This window comes from Chiroxiphia lanceolata, chromosome 13 (genome assembly GCF_009829145.1).
Source record: "Chiroxiphia lanceolata isolate bChiLan1 chromosome 13, bChiLan1.pri, whole genome shotgun sequence".
NCBI classification, from domain to species: domain Eukaryota; kingdom Metazoa; phylum Chordata; class Aves; order Passeriformes; family Pipridae; genus Chiroxiphia; species Chiroxiphia lanceolata.
The window spans coordinates 2,318,178-2,332,727 of NC_045649.1; the positions used below are offsets into that span (position 1 = coordinate 2,318,178).

Consider the following 14,550-nt stretch of genomic DNA (forward strand, 5'->3'; position numbering starts at 1 on the left):
CACACATGGAAGGAGATGGGGTCACAACAATCCTGATGCAAGCCAACTTAATTTTCCAGGAAAGCCATGACTTTCATCTCCCTAAATGCTTTGGTGTTACTCACAACATGGCATAACCTGTAAATTCACTTGCACAGATTTTACTGGTAGGCTGAGAAAAAAGGAAGAAAATTCCCTTTGTCCAACATGAACATAAAAAAAGCTCTACAAGGACAGATCAGTGTCCCTTTAGTCCAGCAGTCTGACTCCAAAAGCTCAAGTAGGAAGTGCTGTGTAGGGAGAGCAATCAGTAATGTCTGTGGTTTACCATCCTTATTCCAACACTCAGCCATGGGATTAGGGATCTTTGCCTCTGGACCTGCTGATCCCTTGCTGAACCTACAGTGTCTCCATAGTCTCTTACCACAATAGGTTTTCCATCAGTTGTGGTGTATTCACCCCATTTCTTCCTCCTACAAGCTACAGGCTCACCACAAAACTCACAGCATCTACCCAAGCAATTGGCCTTGTGTGAGTACTGGGAACCACAGAACAGCAACCCCAGACTGGGCACAGACAGAGTTCTGCCAAGAGCTCAAGTGGCAGCAGCAGAGCCACACCATTCACCTTTTTACAAACAGCCAGGAGAAACCAGAATTGCCAAACTCAAGCATCGGGTGCTTAAGTTGAAACTACCACCCAGAGGAGCATGTGGATTATATGCAAATTGTGTTTCTCAGAATTCTCAAGCTAACTTATCCCCTTCCCACCTTTTTAACATGGGTAACACATGAAAAATACTTTAGCTTCCAGCAATCTCCACCTGGACATGCTTAGTCCACCATCAGCCTATTTATTCACTGTAACATTCTAGAGAGCTTAGAAAGTGTCAAACGCTTGTGTCAAGCCTCCACACATGATACATTACCATAACTCAAAATTATTGTGTTGTTTACTCCTTCTTCCACAGCTTTATGCTCCCTAATTTCATTCCTGATTAAGTCAGTATTTTACTCAGCATCCAATTTAAAACGAGGATCACTGCAGATAAAATAACTCCACACAATACGTATAAACGCGAGATATAAAGTATGAGTCAATAAATAACTTTATGGAATACAATTTTATGGAGTTATATTTTCTTTAGTGCATTCTATAAAAATCACCTTGCTTCACCTTCTGAGCATTTTCCATGCTTTGAACTGGGAAGGAAGAACTCCTTTGGAGATGCAGGTCTGGGACTGGCTGGCTGGGCAGCAGTGCTCGTGCCAAGGTTCTTTCCAGCAGCTGGATGTGAGCCAGCAGCAGGCCTGGACAGCAGGGAAGTAACATTTATCCTTCCAAAGCTCCCCAGACATTATTAGACACACCTCCAGCATACATCAGTATCTGCTTACTTTCCCCTGCTCAGATTTTACTGGCTTGATCATGTTCTGGATTGATAAGGAAAAGTCCTAAACCTATTTCTGTTCAAAGAGGGAAGCTGGTTCAAGAAGAGGACGTGCTACTTCAGCAGCTGTCATTTGATCACCAGGCCTGCCCACTTCTGAGTGACAATTCTATGAAACAAAAAAGATTCAGCACCTTGCAGCAGGCTGAAGCAATTTTCAGATTCTTTTTTCCATGATCTTGATTCAAAGATGTTAAGAGATTAAGAAATACAGGACTGCTCTTCATATCATAATCCAATAGTTAATCACCTTCCCTGTGAGAAACATAAATCTTTTAATTTGAACTTATCAGGCTACAAATTCTTGTTGTGTTTGTCAGCAAGATTAAAGCAAGCTGACTAATATCCAGTATTATCTTGTCAGGGATGTATCTGAGGACTCTTCTAAAGTCACCTCTTAGTTTTGCTGAGACCCTGCACAGTAAATTCTTAACATTTTTCACTGCATGGTACTACAGCTTAGTTTTCTGTCAAATTGGGAATGAATCCCCTTTGCAGACTAATTTTGGTTTTTTGGTTGGGGGTTTTCTTGTGTGGGTGTGCTGAGGCCAGAATGATACACAGTATTTTGGGAATGACTTCATCCCACCCCACACAGGCAAGAACATATCCCTACTTACTCCACTGATGCATTTTAGAACTACATTAGGTTCACTGTCACAGCATCACCTTGGAAACTCATGTTTGTGCTGTTTATCCAGTGTCTTGATTTAAATGCAGCTGGAATGCCTTATTCCCAGGTGCAGAGCTTCACATGCAGCAGCCTTAAGACACACATACCTGACTGGACCTACTTCACCTGACAGTCACAGTGGCTGCCTCAGTGCTCACTGACTTTCCCTGAACCACAAATTTATCGTGCAAAAGTTTTTAGGGACATTTTGCACCCACAAAAATCACTAAACAAATTGTGACAAGCAATTACTAGGTTTTGCTGAATATCCATGGAAACTGTTCACTCTTGTAAACCCCTGAATTCAGACTAAGCCTGAACTAAATGGCATTTACTGATATTCAGTACTAATATTAATATTCAGTAAGGTCCCCAACATCAAGTCCTTCAACAAAGTCAAGTAATAAATTTAACAAGCTCTTGTTTTCTTAAAGCTTTATTTACTAGGATTTATACTTTTCTCTCCTTGTTAACTAAACTCTGTACTAAAAAATAAATGGGAGAGCTGGTAATAATGTGAACTACATATGTATTAACACACACAGAGCTACCCAAATACCCAAAGTAACCTGGGCACCTGCCAGCCCTCTGCACAGCACCATGTCACTTACCTGCCATGTTCATCCACTCCATCTCTTTTAGACCTGACATATCAGTACTCCTCTAACCTCCTGGAATTTCCCTAATGTTCCAAAGTCCATTGACTAAAATATATTCCTTTCAATATTACAGCTAGGGATATTCCAGTGGTCAAAAAATACACTGGCCAAGGCAAAAGTCTCTCTCACCTCCCAATGTATTCTGGTGGGGAGGGGGTTTAGATGGCTTTTGTATTAAGTTTTGGGTTGTGCTTGGTTTTTTGTTTGTTTGTTTTAAAAACAAACAAACAAACATCACAGAGAAATTTCAGAAGAGCAATTTAATTCTAAATACCTGAAGGAAGGCACAAGGGTTACTTTGACATTCCAATTAAGGCAAATAAATTTCTTTATATAATAGGACCAAGCTATTCTCTCCTCTACTTTAAAGACAGCTACTTTACCTGATGATGTTTGAGAGACATACAGGCTTCTAATGATGATGCATATTAATACAGACAGATGTGTATGTCACACTCCAAACAATCTGTGATTTGTCTTCTGTTTTGTTGCAATTTGACAAATTCAATGATGTCAACAATTTTTTTTTTACATTAGAGGGAGAAAAAAGGTAAAAAACCAAAATTTTCAGTATAGGCTGAACTTATTTAACAGTGTCTTTACATTTGAGTGAAGCTTTTCAGTAAAACCTATAAAGCTTTAGAAATTTCATAAGTTTGCAGCTATGGGAGAAAAATAAGATGGTGCTGATAGCTGACTAACACAACAATATGTATTTGGGCATACTACTTGTACTGCAGGGTGTAAAAAAAGCACAGCCTGCACTGCTACCATCCCAGCAGCAGCCCTGGCTGGTGTCACTGGTCAGCACATCCTAACTGGCCACTGCACTTGGGCTTGTAAATGCTTTCAAACACTCCTGGCCTCACCTCTTAGTATCAACCCCACACAGCACACTGAAATCCAGGCAGCTGACAGCAAACTGTGCGAGGGCTCCAACTGAGGGGGGGGGTCTCTAAAAACAAACCTTTACATAAGAAATGCAACTCTAAGTATCTAATGACTCAAAACTTCACCTGTGGGGATAGTCAGAGAATAATTCTTCGTGAGTCCATTCTATCACAGATGTCCCCTAAGCCAATGCACGTTATCTGTTCCATTCTCATGAGCTGCCTCTGCACTACTTCTGTTTTCACCTGTTAAGAACCACATTGAAAAGTAATTAGATTTTACAGTCTCCAAGTTTTTATAATACTGAGGAAAACTTCACTTTGGCTTTAATTTACATTAGACACCCAAACTGAGTTGTTCAGTCTACAGTTACCTGAATGTTAACACGACCTGAAACATAAAACTCCCTACAAACCTTATGTTTATTCTACTCTTCTTTTCAAGGTTGTTCTTGTTAATCAGAAAAAACAGATCACTCAGTTGAGCAGCAACTATTTAGTTTTCATATTAAATATGTCTAGGATAAGTATATCTCAATTCCTAAAGAATGACGGATTATTGGAGAGAAGTGGGAGGAGCTTCAGGACAGGGTGTTTTAAAGGAAATTCAAATATCCTTCAGCACAAAAAAAGGCAACATCTTCAGTTACAGTCAGGAGATGACAAAGATTCTTTCTAAGTTTCAGTAAAAAAACCTAAAAGAACAAGAGTCATGCATGTTCTGAACCATTTTTATGAACACTAAATATAACAAATAAAAATGGAATTTCCTGGATCTGTGTGTGTCTCTAAGACCACGTAGTGTTACAGAGCACTGATACTGTATTGACATTTCAAGGTTTAGTACAACAAGGACTGAACTGGGCATCTCAACTAGAGCCAAATGGATGAACAGGGGTTTACAGTTAAGCAAACAAATCAGTACAGTTCAGTAAGTGAACACAAACAAAACAACCACCAGTCAAAGCCTTGGTTTCTTTCAGCTCCAGTCAGTGTCCTCATGTGTGCAGGAAAAGTGGTGGCTGCTCTTACTACATGTATTTCTAGGGCATGTATGAGCAGAGGAGGGAGCAGCACTGGTGATCCCAATGCTCTACTACTCCCTTGAGCTTTCCCTCTCTGGTAAACAAGGGGTAAGAGAAGGGGAGTTGCCAGGATGGAGAAAATAGGGAGTTTTTATGCAAATATAATCACTCTGTGTAATATATCTGAAATAGCTAATGTCCAACAAACTGTTCAGACAGAGCAGGAAGAACTATCCAGAGGTCAGAGCTCTGCACAGCTTTGTGTTACAAGTGATGCAGAACCTGTTGAAGTACGAGGGATATCAAGGAATAGGTTGGCTCTGCTCCAAGAGCAGATAAGCCTAATAAAGCTCAAGATCCAACTTTCAAAAACCTTCATTAGAAAAGCAGAAGTTCTTGGACATGAAGTCCTAAGGGGAGGAGAAGAAATTAAATTCTGGAGTAGGCTCTATACAAAAATTCCTGAGCAAGTCAGTAATGGCATATAATTAGATTTTTTGTATAAATGCTGAATAAAGACAAGAATAACACAGGTCAGCTTCTGGCATTCTCAAGACACAGCACTGGGAGCGCAGCAGGCGGGTATCAACCTGCAGCCACAAGAGCTGGTGAGGATGCACACAAATTAGCTACAGATCATAGTCAAGATCCAGCCTGCTCACACGAAAAGCAGCTCTTGAAATAGCTCTTTCCCTCAGTAACGCTGCAGGCACGAGGCACCAGCAAATTTAATGCTGTAGTGACAGTTCCCCAAGCTCTGCCCGAACCGGGAAAGACTCGCTGTATTATTTTCACCTGTAAGGCCACTGGAGGCTACAGGAACTCGAGTTTTACACCTTTTGCTCGGATATTAGTCCTCAAAAATATCTCACAAAGTTTTGTGAATTTTAATGAAGCCATTCTCTGCATCCTAATAACCTCTCATATATAGCAGATGACATTAAAACTGAGCTAGCTCTATACATCCAGAAGAAAAACAAAATGGAAGTAAAAACCCATCAACCTAAAAAAAAAAAAAAAAAATAATCAAGCAAGCACCGCTTTGCCTTTACGCTAAAATTGCTTCTTCCTTCAGTTCTACTGATGTTTTCTGTACTCAAGTAACATGTTACGGACTATTTAAGTAAGAACAGCTTGAAAACAGCATGGAAGTTATTTCTTATACCCAATGGACTCCTGCAAATTCAACAGGCTCTGCAGAAGGTGAATAAACTGAAGAACTTAAGACAATATTTACACACTTACTGCACCAAAACAAAAACCAGATACACTGGAAGTGGTAAACAGTATTTTAGATGCTTCTAATGACACCTCTGGAGTTTATTACCAGAATTCAGTAACTGGCAGGAGATGAGGAACAGCCATGCATGTATTTAAGTGGGGGAAGGCTGAGTAAAAAAATAGGAAGTCACAAACAGGAAAGCGAGCTCATTCTTACCAACAGGCAAGTGCTAAGGATTACACCGAACGGAGAAGGATCTACATAACACGACAAAACCCTTCTATCGAAGTCATTTCACAAAGCTAAAGCAAGGCCAAACCCGATATCATATAAATACATATTCTGAAGAAATCTAAAGTTGATGTAGAGAACAAAAAGCCGAGTGTTTGGACACAGAGCATGTGCGGTTTTCTCCTCTGCATCACAAAAAGAATCGGGTTTTGTGCTTCCCCCCCACCGCCCCCCCCAAGCAGCACAGACCCATGGAAGGGAGGGAATAACGCCATGCTCTGGCCATGGGATTTCGGGCTCCATCCCTTGGCAAGCGCCCGGCTGCGGAGGCCCGGGAGGTTCCCCAGGAGGTGCCCGGAGAGTCGGGCAGCCGGGCCAGGTCCCAGCAAGTGACACAGCTGCTCGGTGGCAGCCCGAGTGCTCCCAATCGCAGCCTGAAGCCCCGTGGGGACCCCGGGGTGGAGTGGTGGCGACCGGCCGAGTCGGGGGGGGGGGGGGGGGGAGAAGGCACAGAACGGCGGTGCCGCCGCTCCTCGGGAGCGGCGCGGGGGGCGCGGGGGGGCCGCCGGCCGGTCACCGCGGCGAGAGCGGGCGCCCCCCAGCCGTGCCCGCCCCGGTGCTGCTGCATGGCGCTGCTCAGCCTGCCTTGCAGAGGGAGCTCGAGTCCCGCTCTGCGCCTCGCAGCGCCTCTCACTCCGCCGCACACGCCAGCGCAGCGAGGCGGCGGCCGGCGGGAGCGGGGCACGCAGGCGGCCCCGCGGGCAGCGCCCGGCCGGACACCGCGCCAGGACGCGGGCGGAGGGCGAGGGGCGCCGGGCCGAGCCCCGCGGAGGTGCGAGGGTGGGGGGGGAAGCAGAGGCGGCGGGGCGGGAGGGGAGCGGGCCCGGCGCGGCGGGGCGGGGGAGGGGGAAGGAAGGGACGTGCGGGACGGGAAGGGAAAGGGGGGGGCGGCAGGCGCGGCGGGGAGGGGGCGGTAATGGGGCGGTTAATCAGCGCCGGTGGCGCGGCGGAGGAGACAAAGGAAAAGAAAATGGAGTCGGGGCCGGCGGGTGGCGGCGGCCGCGCAGGGAAGGAGGGAGGGCGGGCGGGCGGCCCGGGCGGTGCCGCAGCCCAGCGCCGCGCTGTGGGGGAATGGCGGCGGTGGCGGCGGCGGCGCGGGGACGGTAGAGGGAGACAAAGCCCCCCTTGCTGCCCCGGCGGCGGCCGCTGCGGGGCCCCAGCCGCGCCGGAGCCCCATCGTGACACCTAGAGGCCGGAGAACGCGACTGCAAACCCCCCGCCGCCGCCGCTTACCTGCGCCCCGCGCCCCGCCGAGCTCCCTCCGGCCGCCGGGCCCCGCCGCCGCCCCGCGCCGCCCGCGGGCCCCCCGCGGAGGAGCCGCCGCGCCCCGCACGCCCCGCCGCGGCCGCCGCCGCTTTAAGCGCCCCGGCACCAGCCCCGCGGTTTAATCGCTCCACAGTCGCTTTCGGACACAAAATGGCGGCGGGCGGGGCGCAGTGCGCACGCGCCACCCAGCGCGGCTCTGCCGCGGCCGCCGGGCCCGAGCGGGCGGGGGGGGGTAGGCGGGGGGGGGGGGGGGGGCCGGCGCGCGCGGGGAAGCGGCCGCGCGGGGCACGCTGGGAGCGGCGGGCGGGGCGAGGGGCGGGGAAGGAGAGGAGGGGAGCGGGGCGGGGGCGGGGGGGGCGAGCGCGCGGATCGCGCGCCAACTTCAAACGCCTGTGCGTGCCTGCGTCAGCGCGTCACGTGCCGCCCGGGGCGGGCGGGGCGGGGGCGAGGCACCGCCCCCCTATCTCCCTCCCCTCACAGCCCCTCAGGGGAGCGCGTCCGGAGGGGTTGCGTGAGGGGAGGTTTCGGCGGCCCGCGGGATGTGTTAGTGCTGCCCCGAGCCCCAGGCACCCCTGTCCCTGCCTTGCACGCGGTGTCCTCAGCCAAAACCGCGCCCTTCACCTCAGCGAGAACTGTCCCCCTAACCCAAAACTGTTCCCCTCATCTAAATCTGCCCTCATCACCTCAGCGGAAACCATCCCCCTAACCCAAAGCTGTCTCTTTTCTCCTCATCTAAAGCCACCCTCTTCACCTCATCCAAACCTGTCCCCATAACCCAAAACTGTCCCCCTAACCTGCAACTGTCCCCTTCACCTCAGCCGAAACTGTCCCCTTCACAGCCAAAACTGTCCCTTCACCTCATCTAAAACTGCCCCTTCATCTAAGCGAAAATTCCGGGGCAGAAGACTGTGCCTCAGCTCCACGAGAAGGAGCTCCTAAGGACGATAAGGCCCCAGTGAAAGTTTCATCTTCCATGCTGAGGAGGGGATTTACCCTTCTGCTGAAAGACCGAAGCTTTCCTTAAGCTGGAAGAGGAGTCAATACGGTCATGAATTAATTGCCAGGAAAGTCATAGGGCAGTTTTGTAAATACCAACAAGTGACTGGAATTAGGGTCTAAGAGGGGAAGTTGTAAGAGGAGCGTCTGAGGGCACTTGTTCAACCTGGGGAGGAGACTGAGGGCACAGCTCATTGTGGGCTGCAGCTTCTCATGGGTGGCACTGGAGGGGCAGCACCGACCTCTGCTCTCTGTGACCACTGACAGGACCCGAGGGAACATCTGGAGCTATTCCAGGAGAGGTTTAGGTTTTAGAATATTGGGAAAAATTTCTTCACCCAAAGGGTGGTCGGGCACTGAACAGGCTCCCCATGGAAGTCACAGCACCAACCCTGACAGAGCTCAAGAATCGTTTGGACAACGCTCTCAGGCATGTGGTGGGATTCTTGGGGTTATCCTGTGCAGGGCCTGGAGTTAGATTCGATGATCCTTGTGGGTCCCTTCCAGCTCAGGAGGTTCTGTCATTCTACAATTCTGTGATTTGAGATGGTGTTTGCCTGGTGGTTTCAAAAGACCTTGGGCTTGCCAAGCTCGTAATTGGGTGGGAGAAACCGCTCCAGTTAGCTTCAGCACTGCAGGAATGGTGGATGTGCTGCCAGTGTTTAGTAGTGAGCTTCTGGGGAAGTCAACAAGGTTGACTTCCATCAGAAGTTAGACACGACGGTGTTTTCTGTCCACAAATTTTCCCCAAAAGGTGGAAAGAGCCACGGCATCCATGGTGAGATGCGTGAATTTATGTGAGAATGCACCAGGGCCTGCCTGTCTTTCATTTCCTGCAGTTCCCTGTGTTGCTGAATCTTTTGGGTTTAACATACTTTCTCATCTCCAGCAGTGCTGTAGCAGACCCAGAACTGATTGACAGGCAAGCTAAGGAGGAGAGAATTCTATGAGCTCATGATGCATTCTCTTGGTATTTTCCTACCATAAACCCATGTGAAATGGAGCAAGAGTAATGGGTTAAAATATTAATAGTTCAAAAATCAAATGCATTGGAAGGAAGCTGCTTTTCTCTCCTTTTACTCCTCTATCAATCCCTGGAGGACAAGAAGGTCAGGAATGCAGAGAGAAATCTAAAATGTAAAGAAACCTCAACACAAGCCTGTGATGGTAGGACCAAAGAATTGTTAGGCTGTTACAGTTGAAATGGACATCAAAAACCTTGCATCAAATTTGTGCCTCTTGAGATGTCACTGCAGGTTGGGGTAAAAGCTGTTCAACAGCCTCAGCTTTACCACAACCTGCTTAGCAAGTGACAAACCCGTCAGAAAAAACATTAGCATACATTAGCATGTGTAAGTTGCCCTTAAATCCTGGTCTGAATAATGCTGTGATGACTTGTTGAGCTGCACTGAGAGGGTCTGCCAGGCCTGTGAGTGGGGAGCTGAGCTGAGAGTGAGATCAGGCCCTGACCCGGCTTTACAGGTTTCTCCTGCCTAAATCTAATCTCTCCCAGTCCTTGCAAAGCAGCAGAGCACCCTGGGCTGCGTTTTGAGCACCAATACTCCTTTCGGGGCTGTTGACAACCCGGAACAAGTTTCCTTTTGACAATCATGACACCTGGATGAGTCCATTAGCTCCTTCCAGCAGGGCCAGGGCAGCTTACCTGGAGGCCAGAGGGCACAAGCTGTGTGGAGTCACAACGATGCAGCTCTGGCTGAAGGAGAAAAAAAGTCACAAAGCAATGACAAAAAGTGGCCATTAATTATGACAGGGTGTAGCCCACAGCCGTGAGCTCTGGGGTCTTCCTTACATGAGAAATTTGAATCATCGAAACAGAATATCCTGTGTTTGAAGGAACCCACAAGGGTCTTTGAGTCCAGTGATGGGCAATCAAACGCTTTGTTAAAATCCAGAAAACCCACATCCATGGCCTTCCCTTTGGCCACTAGATGATTTGGTGTAGAAGGAAATTAAGTCAGCACAGCACGAAGAATCTGCTCAGAACATTTCTGTAGTGTGAATTTTTTAAAAGTCATTTACATGCTAAGCTGTCAAACCATCAATTCTCGTGCTGTAATTTTTAGGAGGATGGCGTATCTCTCATCTGTAGCCTTGAATTCTGCTTTAAGCTTAAAATTTAGTTCAGGCAGGAACCAAAATGGAGAGGAGCACTGGGTGTGTGTTAAACTGCTTCTTACAGCTGCTTTAAATACTCACCCAGGGCAGGGAGTAGATGGATGCTAATGATCCCTGTGCCTTTTGTTTGTAGCCATCCTATGGCAGACGTTTGCATCTTTTGTAGTAGGAATGTCGCTGCTTGGGAAGCAAAAGTTGTTTTGGCAAACACCTATACTTGGAATTCTGCTGGAAGTGTCCCTGACCATCCAGTGAGTGCTGGGGGTCTGCCCTACTGATCCTGGGTTTCCTCACTTGGAGGCGCTTTTGAGCTGACTTGCAGGGAAACCAAATCCCCAGCTTCAGTTTGAATTGTGAGTGCTCCTGAAAATGGGCCTCCGAGCCTGTCCAAATTAGACACCCAGAGGCAGAAGCTCCTTCTAGGAAAGCTGCCTGAGCGAGGCTTTCCCCGAAGACACCTTGCCCATGAGCAGAATGGCAAGAACTGAAGGTGAGGAGCTCCTGACCACCTTGCTGAGGCACTGGGTGAGCTCACCCTCCTCCTTCCAGCTCCATGCTTCCATCACACTCACAAGCCCTCAGGACTCACCACTCCCCTCTCAGCTCTAAGGAAGACAGCAGTTGAGCTTGAGAGCACTAATTTAAGTTTTGGAGGGTGCCCGGAGCACCCTTTGGTCTCTGTATGAAATGAGGCCCCTGCTGTCACCCCAGGAGTGGCCCTTGGAGAACAAGCCCATGTGTATGTGCCTGTCAGCCCTGCAAGGAACATGTCAGTGCTCCCGAGGAGGTTGTTCCTTTGCTGTGGTTCAGCTCAGCTGTTCAAATCATCTCTGAGTGCCCTGGGGAGTGCTTTGAAAACATGATTTCCCACAGGCCTGGGATAAGGTGAGAGGTCCAACTCTGAGGTTGCTCAAACCGGAGATTCCCAAACCACAACCCCCTAAAAATGACTTGGCCTCAAGATTTAAGTAATTTCTTACACAAGGGCTGACTGGAGCTTGTGGTGCTCCAAAGTGGCAGTGTCTGCTTGGGGTCATTCTGACTGTTGGGTGTTCTTGGTGTCAACCCTGGGCAGCTGCACCAGCCCCAATTCTGTCAAAGACGAGGGAACGTTGTGCTAATGGTCTGCAGGGTCTCCTCAGGACACTTCCCTGAGACCAGCAGGTAAAAACCAATACCACAAAGTGCTCCAGAATCCATATGCGCCCCTTTAATTAAAAGAAAAAACAGCAGTAAATGGGGAAAAGGAACATCTTTCCAAAGCCAGAGCACATGGATAATGTAACTGTGACACAGACACCCTCCCACGGGCTGCAGCTCCTACAAGAAAAGCAAGTAGCTGCTGAGCACAAGCACGTCCATACAGGAGGGGGATGTTTTAAGTGCTGACACAGATTTGGCTGACAAACACGGTGCTGGCACACTGTCTCCTTTGAAATAACAAATGCTGCCGCAGAACGTGCTCTGTGGTGCTGTGTCTGTCCCCGGGTGCTGCGAGAGTGGCTCCCAGGGAGTTCACCCTGTGAGGTGGTGTGGTCCGAAAAGCAAGACCATTTTTTTTGAAGTTTATCCCCGTTAAAATGTCAGTCCTGCAATTCCAGGCGACCTGGTCATAGTCGTGGGGCATAGGTCTTTGGCAATCCTGGCATACACCCATTCAGAGCAAGGGGCTGGGCAATATATTCCTGAATTAACCTATTTGGGTTGTTTTCCCCCACATGTTCTTAAAGCCGCATAAATAATGATCTTGCAACTCCAGGAGCAGAGTCATTTTGTCCTGGCCTGCAGCTCCCTGCCTACCCTGACAGAAGTCTTCTTTCCTGCTCTGATCTCTATAGTCAAGGTGTAGCTTATCTCGGAAGGTGGAATTGTGCTGCAGGGAGGGGACTAGGTCTTGGCAGGGCAAGGAGAACACCCAGGTGGGTGAATGAATTGAATCTGTGGCTTTGGCTACTGGGACACCGGGCTGGTTTTATTTCCAGCAGTTATTCAGGGGGGTAAAGAAATGAAACCAAACGTGGAAGAGGGCTGGGCCAGTTTCCACCTCTCTGGTGCTCTTGTCCACAGTTGCATTTGTCAACTGGGACCCACATCCCTCACCTCTTGCTGCCTACAGCTGACAGTGGGATGCAGTGCTTTGGGAGAAGCACTGTGCTTTCCTCCTGGGGCTTGTCCAGTCTCCAAAACAGGTGGAAGAAGGCTGAGGCAGCAGTGATGCAACAGTGTCCCCCCTGGCCCACAATCCCATCTGCAGATAAAACTATACCCAAAAGTTACGCTGAGGCAGTATCCCAGATGGGATCCCATACACCATGACGTGCTACACTCTGCCTGAGCCAGCCCCAAAAAGCTCTGCTACAGCGAGGAAGAAGGAAGTGGAGGCTGTACCCTCCTGGAGCTTGCTTAGAAACACCAGAAAGCACTGATGGAAGGACACTGCTTGGCCTAGGGGCCCTAAATCCCCAGCTTCACTGGTGCTGGCGGTGCCCCTGCTCTGGCATGGGTGACTGGCAGCACTGTGGGGCAATACTGGAGGGGAGGTCCCTGCCTCTGCTGCTTTTTGGGGACATCTTTGCTGCTCTAACCTACTCCCCTCCCAGGACTGTAAAGGCCACTAAGATGATTAAGGGATTGGAGCAGCTGTCATGAGAGCTGGGACTGTTTAGCTTGGAAAAACAAAGGCTTGAGAAGGGGATTCTTGTCCATCTCTTATTAATACCTAGTGGGGGTTAGAGAATCACAGAATCACAGAATAGTAAGGTTGGAAGGGACCACAGTGGGTCATCTGGTCCAACCTCCCTGCTCAAGCAGGGTCATCCCTGAGCACATGGCACAGGATTGTGTCCAGATGGTTTTTGAATATCTCCAGTGAGGGAGACTCCACACCCTCTCTGGGCAATCTGTTCAGTCTGCAGTCACTGCACAGTAAAGAAATTCTTCCTCATGTTCGGGTGGTACTTCCTGGGCATCAGTTTCTGCCCGTTGCCTCTTGTCCTATTGCTGGGCACCGCCAAGCAGAACCTGGCTCCATCCTCTGACACTCTCCCTTTCAGATACTGATAGAGGTCCCCTGTCAGTCATCTCTTCTGGAAGCTGAACAGGCCCAGCTCCCTCAGCCTGTCCTTGTAAGAGGGATGCTGCAGTCCCTTAATCATCTCTGGCCTCTGCTGGAAGCTGGTCCAGGAGCTCTCTTGTCCTGAGGAGCCCAGAACTGAACACAGCACTCCAGATGTGGCCTCACTTGGGCTGCGTAGAGGAACAGGATCACCTCCCTCGAGCTGCTGGCAGTGCTCTTCCTAATGCATCCCAGGATACCATTTGCCTTCTTGACCACAAGGGCACACTGCTGGCTCGTGGACAGCTTGTCCACCAGGACCCCCTGGTCCTTCTCTGCAGAGCTGCTCTCCAGCAGGTCAGCCCCCAGCCTGTCCTGGGGTTGCTCAGGGACCTGCAAGGACCAGCAGGAGGTTGTGGACAGGGTTTGGAGAAGAGGAAGGCAAAAGAGATAAAGCTTAAAAAAACCCCCCTCCATTGAAACCGCAGAGGCACATCACAGGGAGAGGGGGAGCAGTTCCAGGGTTCCCCAGCCCCACGGTGACACCACGCAGGAGCAAGCAGGCAGCCCCACTCCGTGGTGCAGGCACAAATCTCCAGTGTTCCCCCTCTTTCTGCCCAGCCTGTTGGGAGGTGGCACAAGACCCAGTGCTCTGCCATGCACTTTGTAGCCCAATGCCACCTCCTCCTCGGTGGGGAGGAAGGCTCCATGTCACCAGCCACACAATGCCAAAGCTACTGAACTCGGGAAAAAAAACCAAAGCAGCGAGAACTGTTTGTGTTGCAAGTGCCAGGGAGGTGGCCCCCATCACAGCTACCAAGAGGTCAAAGTTCCTTCCTGGGAGAGCCAGAGGAAACAGCGCTTCCTTCCCAGTAAGCTTCCAATAAGCTTCCTTCCCAGCAAGCTTC

General features: G+C 49.5%; 1 protein-coding gene across 9 annotated transcripts in view; it reads right to left on the reverse strand.

Annotated features, from left to right (window-relative positions):
• The window catches only part of CTCF (CCCTC-binding factor), a 31,890-nt gene extending 24,426 nt beyond the window's left edge, over nucleotides 1-7,464 (reverse strand). For 5 of the 9 annotated variants that reach the window (XM_032700812.1, XM_032700811.1, XM_032700809.1 and 2 more), the window contains exon 1: nucleotides 3,778-4,049. The gene's annotated coding sequence lies outside the window, so the exon portion shown is untranslated. Of the gene's footprint in view, nucleotides 1-1,563; nucleotides 1,627-3,777; nucleotides 4,050-7,422 lie in introns of those variants that run through there. The other 4 variants (XM_032700810.1, XM_032700805.1, XM_032700814.1 and 1 more) reach the window with 4 other exon arrangements.
• Nucleotides 7,465-14,550: the final 7,086 nt, after the last annotated feature.